General features: G+C 35.4%; 1 pseudogene; it reads right to left on the bottom strand.

Annotated features, from left to right (window-relative positions):
* Nucleotides 1–4,870: 4,870 nt before the first annotated feature.
* LOC139438927 (transcription elongation factor A protein 1 pseudogene) lies at nt 4,871–6,004 on the bottom strand (annotated as a pseudogene).
* Nucleotides 6,005–8,862: the final 2,858 nt, after the last annotated feature.

The following is an 8,862-nucleotide window of genomic DNA, read 5'->3' as shown; positions in this document are numbered from 1 at the left end:
TTTACCATCTCTCCTGAAACAACTATCAAATATATATACATATGCGGCAATGATTTTCAAGACATTGGACACTAGGCAACAAAGAAAAGTGATCCCTTAGAGACAGAAAACAAGCTGGGTGAGCTTTATGGTTGCCACAGCTCACTGCCTTGGGAGAATTTCCAAGCCATGGCACAGAGAAGTGGATCCAGGAAAGCTTGCTGGATTCCCTCAGTTAAGGAGATGAAGCTGAAAGGCCAGGAAAACTAGGAAGCGAGACGTCATAAGCAGGACAGAGTACAATAGAGGAGATAACTGAACAGAGACAGAGTACTCTAGAGATCTGCAGAGAGTTCCCGTTGAATATTCAGCAGTGTACTGATCACTGAATGTGTGTAAGGAACTACTTGAAAAGAATAGAGGAAACAGTACCTGGAATACCCACAGGCTCAGAAATAGTGGTTGTTCCTATGAGCCAAACTGGAAAACATCATAAATCATGGGGCACTGGGTAGAATACTCAAAAGGTTCTTGCATAAGTAGTGAGGAATAATTAACTATAAACAGTTCTGGTCCCACCTAACAAATTTTCAATCCATATTAAAGAGAAATATCAATCATTCAAGTCAACCCAACCCAAAATGAACACACTGCCAGAATTAGCAGAAAAGGACATCAAAACAATTATTATAATTATATTTCACATGTTCAAAAAGCTGGCACAAATATTGAGCATGTTAAGTAGAAACAGAAAAGATATAAAAAAGATCTGAATGGAACTTCCAGAGATGACAATTACAATATTTGGAATGAAAAATATACTAGGCAGAATTAAACATTATAGAAGAAAAGATTAGTGACCTTAATGACATAACAGTGGAAGTTATTCAAAATAAAACAAAAGGAAAACAACTCAAAAATAGCTGAGGAGGTGTAACTCAGTGGCTGAGTGCCTGCTTTGCATGTACAAGGTCCCAGGTTCAATCCCAGTACCTCCCCAAAATTAATTATTTAATTAAAGCATCATTTAACTTTGAGAAAAATCAATATTTGTAATTGAAGTCCCAAACAAGAGAAGAGAGAAAGGGAAAACAGAGAAAACGAAAGAAATCATAGCTGAAAACTTACAAAATTTGATGAAACGTATAAACTCACAGATCCAAGAAGTTCAAACTCCAAGCATAAAAAACATGAATAAAACTCTGCCAAGGCACATAACTAAATTTCTGAAAACCAATGCTAGAGAGAAAATCTTAAAATCAGTCAGAGGGGAAAAAATAATAAAGGCACTACATATAGAGGAACAAAGATAAGCATGATAGCAAATTTCTTGTTGGAAACAATACAATTGAGTCAACAATGGAGCAATATCCTTAAAGTACTGAAAGAAAAAACTGTCAACCAAGAATCTGATACTCTTTGAAAATAGTTTTCAAAAACAAAAAAAAAAGACATTTTCAGAAATACAAAAACTGAAAGAATTTATGATCAGCAGATTTATACTACAAAAAAACAACAAAGGAATTCTAAAGGCTGAAGAAAAATTGTGTCAAATGGATATGTGTATCTATACAAAAGAACGAAGCTTATATTTTTAACTGGAAATGGTTAACTATTTTAATAAGTATATGTGTTTTTTTTTCTTATTTTAAGTCTCTTTAAAAGACAACTCAACAAAACAACTCAACAAAAGTGATAATGTACTGCGAGAGTTATATATTTAAGTAAAATATATGATAATTGCACTAAGTCTGAGAAAGAAGAAATGAAAGGATACTTTTGTAAAGTGCTTATACTATACATGAAGTAGTATAATATCACTTAAAGGTAGAAAAAGGAAACGAACATACTAGACAATATACAATATAAATAGCAAGATAGTAATTCAAATCCAATAATATCAAGACCACATTAGATGTAAAAAGTCTAAGCAAACCAATTCAAAGGGAGAAATTGTCAGATAAAATGCAACTATACAATATTTACAAGAAATGCCTTAAATATAAAGGCACAAAAGTTAAAAGTAAAAGGATAGGGTAGCCAGTGTGCCTCAGTGATTAAGTGCCAGTTTCCCATATATAAGGTCCCAGGTTCAAACACTGGCCCTAGTACATAAAACATAAATAAACAAAATAAAAAGATGGAAAAAGACATATCATGCTAACACAAATCAAAGAAATCTCAAGTGGCCAAATCAATGTCAGACACAGTAGATTTGAGAGCAAAAAAATATAACCAGGAAGAAGGTAAATTAATCAAAAGAGGTCAGTTAATTAACAGAATATAACAATCCTAAGTGTTAATGCCCTTAAAATAGTGCTTCAAAATACCTGAAAAAAAAACTGATAAATTTTCAAGGACAAACTGATAAAACCACTACTATAATCATATTTCAATACCTTTTCGATAATTGATAGAATAGTTAGAAAAAAAATCAGAATACAGAAAACTTGAACAAAACTCTCAATCAATTTTACCAAATTGACATTTAAAAAAACAAACCCAGCAACAATAAAATGCACATTCTTTACAAGTTTACACAGAACATTTACCAAGATAGACCATATTTAGGCCTCAATAAATGTATAAGGATTAAATCATACAAAGCATGTTCTCTTTATTAGAAATAAATTAAAAATCAAACTGAAAGAGATAAAATTTCTAAGTACTTGAAAATTAAAAACACTTATAAATAACCCATGGATCAAAAGGGAAGTCAATTTTGAATTGAATGAAAATGAAAGCACAGTAATTCGAAATGTATGGGATGTCACTAAAGCAGTACTTAGAAGGAAATTTAGGACACCAAATGACTATCTTAGAAAAGAAGAAAAGTCTCTAATGATCTTACCTTCTGCCTTAGGAAACCAGAAAAAGTAAGGAGGTGAGGATTGTCAACCTCCACACTAGAGACCTTAGAGAGTCTATAGCTGCAAGGAGGAGAATCGCATCCGTCAGCCATGTGGGATCTAAGTCCCCTCTCGATTTACATATTTATTTATTTATTTAACTTTTAACAAAAAACTTTCTTGAATTACAAATTTAAAAGTTGGACTATTTTAATTCTACTCTTTTCTTTAACTCACTTTTCCCAAAAATGCACTTTATTTTTGAAATGATAACACAGTAGGTTAGTCTGTGAACTGACAAAAGGTGGGCTGGAGCCAGGGGGCCAACTCTTATACAATATGTGTCTTAGTATGGACATTTAAATATTGTTTTCTGTGTTACATCAAACTGATTTGCAAAAAAAAAAAAAAAAAAACTGGGTAAAAAGGGTGTAGAGGGGAGTGCCAAACATGGACTGAGGTCTTTTGAGAGGTGTCTGTCAGAACGCAGATTGAGGAGGATAAAATGTGGACTTTGAGTGGACTTTGTGACAGTTTAGATGTGCTAGAGCAAGTGTATATTAAAGGACCTAACAGAACAAATGTATTTGGTGACAAAATGTACCTGCAAGAGCTAAATGTTTGATAACTTGCTTTACAGAGCTTATACCCAGTTTGCTCAATACCCTCATTCAGCATGTAACAGAGAAAATCAGCAAATAAGACTCAGGACAAAAATACTTAACATCAACCTCCATATGGAAAGATCACAGCTTTAATGGTTTACGTGATCCTTAAACTTAATCCTAGGTCAGTTTGGATTTCAAATCAAAATCAGTCTTGAACTGTTTGCATTAATTATTCTCTAGTAAAATACTAACATTATCTTCCCAGCATGTCCTCCTATGAAGGTCAAAAATGATCAGTAGCTTTCATTCTTTGCCTATGCAGGGAATTATGAAAGACCATACTAAACTCTGACAGTGTTCTTCTGCAAAACTGAAATCAACACACACACATAAAAATCAAGCAGGCAAACAAACAAAACCAAATTGATTTGAGCAATGTAAGGTCATGTTTCCAAAAGTAAAATCTATCAAGAACAAATAATAAACATGTACAAGAAATTACAAGAGGGAAGCGGATTTGGCTCAATGGATAGAGCATCCACTTACCACATGGGAGGTCCAGGGTTCAAACCCAGGGCCTCCTGACCCGTGTGGTGAAGCTGGCCCACGTGCAGTGCTGATGCGTGCAAGGAGTGCCTTGCCATCCAGGGATGTCCCCCATGTAGGGTAGCCCCACGGGCAAGGAGTGCACCCCGTAAGGAGAGCTGCCCAACATAACAAAAGCGCCCAGCAGTGGGGCCGCACACATGGAGAGCTGACGCGGCAAGATGATGCAACAAAAAGAAACACAGATTCCGTGTGCTGCTGACAAGAATACAAGCAGACACAGAAAAACACACAGCAAATGGATACAGAGAGCAGACAACTGGAGAGGGGGAGAAGGGAAGAGAAATAAACAAAAAATAAATCTTAAAAAAAAATGACAAGAAATGATGATCATGGTTAGTTACTGGTGCAAAATATCTAATTACCCCAGGCTTGACAATATAATAATTAAAATCAAATTCATATGCTGGTTCAAATATTATGTACGATTTAGGTAAGCTGGTCAAGTATTATTTGAATACACACCATATTTGATAATCCTAAAATTATATTACCTTTTCTTCTCCTTTAATATTTGCCAGTACATGCTAATATAGAAAAAATGTAATTTCCATTTATGTATAAACAAAAAACATTTTTAGAGTATATGTTTCAGACTGTTAAAAAATTTGTTACATTTTCCTTTAAGAAGAAAAAAAATTGAGTGCCAAACATTTGATAAAAGTTTTATATCAACTTACTTATAAAAACGGAAAAAAAATATTCTGAAACAAATACCATACAATTATTATATGGTCTCCCTACTGTTCTGAAACTACAGAAGGTATTTAAGAAAGGGATGTTATGTCAAAAACAGACTATGCTGCTTTAAATATCTGATTTGCTGGGAAAACTAGTTGCTTGGCAGAATTTTAAAGCTAATTACAAAATCCATTTTCATAATGGTTCAGACATCTTGCCAATTCTTCCAATTCAACAGAACTTCCATCGATTTCCACATTCATTACAGATGACAAATGTTGTCATCAGTTCATCAGTACTATGTGTTTGAACCTGCATGTAAGTACAGTTCTTTTTACATTTGCCACATGTGAAGAAGTCAGTCTGGGTTCCACCTGTTTTGGCCATTTGATGCTCTCTGATGGCTTCTTTGGTCAAGTTTTTCCTCATCTCTTTGAACTCATCACTAGTCATTTCCTCTGCTGTCATTCTAGCAAATAACTCAGGAGGAATATTCCCACACAGTACATTTTTCCTTAAGTTTGGATTCTTTGCATCCTTAAGGTTTGATATCCTACTTCGTACTTTAGATTTCATGTCTGTATTCCTTATTTCTTGATATATAGCTTCCTCAATTTGAGATCCTAATTCTTCCTCATCAGCTCCAATAGCAATGTAGTCATCTCCTGTTCAGAGAGCTACAGCAAGCATCTCCCAACACTTTAACCGTACAGAGTCAGAAGTGCTTGGTGCCCGAGGAAAAGACCAAACCTAAGCATCTCCAGCATCTTTCTCGACCTTTCTGCTGCTTACATTGCCACTGGAGCTCCTTTCTTCTCTTGCTTCAGGGTTATTCTATGATGTCATTGCAGGTTCTTTTTCTTTTCTTCAGAGTCTTTATCAGTTGATGGTCCATCTAATAAATTTTCCCAGGATTTGATGAGAGACTTTGCTAAAGATGTAACTTCTTCATCTGTACTCTGCTTGCGAATAGCATTAACTGACATGCCAATTCTCGTGGACTGTAATAATTCCAGGGTCATGGGAATATTCTTAAGCTCTCTCAGCAAATCCAATGCTCCAGCTGAGTTCCTCTTCTGTACCATCTTACCAATTTTTTTGGCCATGTGGACCACCTCCTCCTCCATGACAGCAGTGGCAGTGGAGGGCCCTCGCCATGCAGCAATTGCAGCTGGAACCGAGGAGATGGGGGGATGGCACTCAGCCCGCAGCAAGCCCCACACGCAGGCACAGCCTGCGCCCTTGCTCCCCTCTTGATTTAGAGGTGGAGTGGACATTGCAATCCCAGGGTCCGCATGATGGAGGAATAAAATATGGATTAGAGTGGACTTACTGGTATTCTGCTATAGAACTATTGTGACTCTAGCAATGGAAGAAATTGTATCATTGATGTGGAGACAGTGGCCACGGGAGTTACTGAAGGCAGGGAGAGGGAAGAAGAGGTGTGATGTGGGGACATTTTCGGGACTTGGAGTTGTCCTGAATTATATTGCAGGCGCAGGTGCTGGACATTATATATCCTGCCATAATCCACTGAATGGACTGGGGGAGAGTGTAAACTACAATGTAAACTATAATCCATGTGGTGCAGCAGTGCTCCAAAATGTATTCCCCAAATGCAATGAATGTGCCACAATGATGAAAGAGGTTGTTGATGTGGGGGGGACGGTATATGGGAACCTCTTATATTTTTAAGGTAACATTTTGCATGATCTATGTATCTTTTAAAAAAATACCCCCCAAAAAATTTGCTATTAAAAAAAACACAAAAAAACACAAAAAGCAAATTAAACCTAAAATAAACAAAGATATAATAAAGATCAGAGTGGAAATAAATAAAATAGAAAGACAATAGAGGAAAAAATCAATAAAACCAAGAGATGCTTCTTAGGGAAAATAAACATAATTGATAAACCTCCAATCAGACTGATAAGCTAGAAAAGAGAAAAGACAAAATTACTAATATCAGGAATGAGAGAGGTAGGACCACTGCAGATTCTACAACTGTTAATGGGATAATAAGGGAATATTATAAAAAATGTTTTGCCAAGAAATTCAACAACTAATATAAAGTGAATAAATTCCTTGAAAACATAAACTACCACAGCGACCCAAGAAGAAATAGATAACCCAAATAACTCTATAACTATTAACCCTTTCCTCAGAAAAGTCTTCAGGCCTAGATGGCTTCAATTAAGGAAAAAATAATATAAATTTTACAGAAACTCTTCCAGAAAATTGAAAAGGTTGATATACTTCCCAACTCATTCTATGAGGCCAGTATTACTCTGGTACTAAAAGCAGAAAAAGGCATTACAAGAAAAAACAGCTATAGACCATTAGCCCTCATGAACATAGATGCAAAAATTATTAACATATTAGCAAACTGAATCCAACAATATTTTTAAAATGTAATACAGCATGGGGTATTCCCAAGAATGCAAAGTTTGTTTAGCATTCAAGAATCCCAATACTTTAAAATGTAATTTATCATATTAACAAAATAAAATGTAAAAGCACATAATAATCACAATAAATGCAGAAAAAGCATTTGACAAAATCCAATATCCAGTCCCTATTTTTCAAAAATCTCTCAGCAAATGAGGAATAGTTCAGAACATTTTCAATCAGATAAAGGGCATATATAAAAACCTATATACCTTTTTGAAAGATTGAATTCCATTCTCCTAAGACCAGGCACAATGCAAGATGTTCACTCTAATCACTTCTGTATTGTATTAGCAGTTCTAGCCAATATACTAACAGAAAGAAAAGAAATAAGAGCCCTCCAGTTTGGACAGGAAAAAATAAAACCATGTTTAATCACAGATGAATCATATCTGTAGGAAATTCTATGAAATCTACAAAGAAAACGCTTCTATAATTCATAAGTTAATTTAGTAAGGGTGAAGCATACGAGATCAATATACAAAAATCAATTTTGGGGAGCTTAGTGGTTGAGTGCTGGTTTTCCACATAATGAGATCCCAGGTTCAGTCCCCGGCCCCAGTACCTCAAAAAAAAAAATCAATTTTATTTTTAAATACCAGGAACTAACAATCAGAAATTGAAATGAAAATATCAATATATTTATGCCATTTACTATAGCATAAAAATATGAAACACATAGCAATAAATCTAACAAAAAGCTGTACAAAACTTGTACACAGAAACTACAAAAATTTGTCAAGAAAAATGAAAGAAATCCTAAATAAATGGAGAGATATACCATGTTCATGAGTCAGAAAATTCAATATTGTCAGGATCTCAATTCTTCTCAAATTAATCTGTAGATTCAATACAACTCCTATAAAAACTCCCAAGAGGATATTTTTAAGTGAATTCACAAGCTGACTGTAAAATACATATGGAAATACAAAGTAACTGGAATAGACAAAACAATTTTGAAAAAGAAAAAAATTAAAGGATTAACACCACCTGTAGCAGTTTGATATAGTTATGAATTCCAAAAATAGATATTGGATTATGTTCGTAAACTGGTCTGTACCTGGGTGTGATTAAATTATGATTAGGGCTTTGATTGGGCCATGTCAGTAAGGCATTGCGTCTCCACCCATGGGTGGGTGGGGACTCACAGATAAAAGGCAAAGGACAGAGTTGGAGTTTTTTGATGCTGGAGTTGAAGCTGGAGAAGAACACAGAGTAATAGAGACAGCTCCTGAGACATAGCAGAAGGCCCGGAGAGAGAAACAGATCTGTTCACCTGATAGTCTACAGCTGACCTTCTGGAGAAAGGCAAAGCCTAGAGAGTGTCATAGTCTACAGCTGACCTTGTGGAGAAAACAGAAGAGCTGAGCCCACAGAGAAATGACCCCAGGAAGAGAGGAACCCAGGAAGCCTGGCTGGCAGACATTGACAGCCACCTTGCTTCAACACATGACAAAAGACTTAGGTGAGGGAAGTAACTTATGATTTATGGTCTGTTAACTGTAAGCTCCTACCCCAAATAAATATGCTTTATAAAAGCCAACAGATTTCTGGTACTTGGCATCACTACCCCTTTGGATAACTAATACACCACCTGATTTTGGTGCTTATAAATCTACAGGTCTCAAAACAGAATATTATTAGTGTAAAAATAAATCAGTGGAACAGAACAGTCCAGAAATAGACCCACA

Source organism: Dasypus novemcinctus, chromosome 5 (genome assembly GCF_030445035.2).
Source record: "Dasypus novemcinctus isolate mDasNov1 chromosome 5, mDasNov1.1.hap2, whole genome shotgun sequence".
NCBI classification, from domain to species: domain Eukaryota; kingdom Metazoa; phylum Chordata; class Mammalia; order Cingulata; family Dasypodidae; genus Dasypus; species Dasypus novemcinctus.
This window is presented reverse-complemented; position numbering and strand designations above follow the sequence as displayed.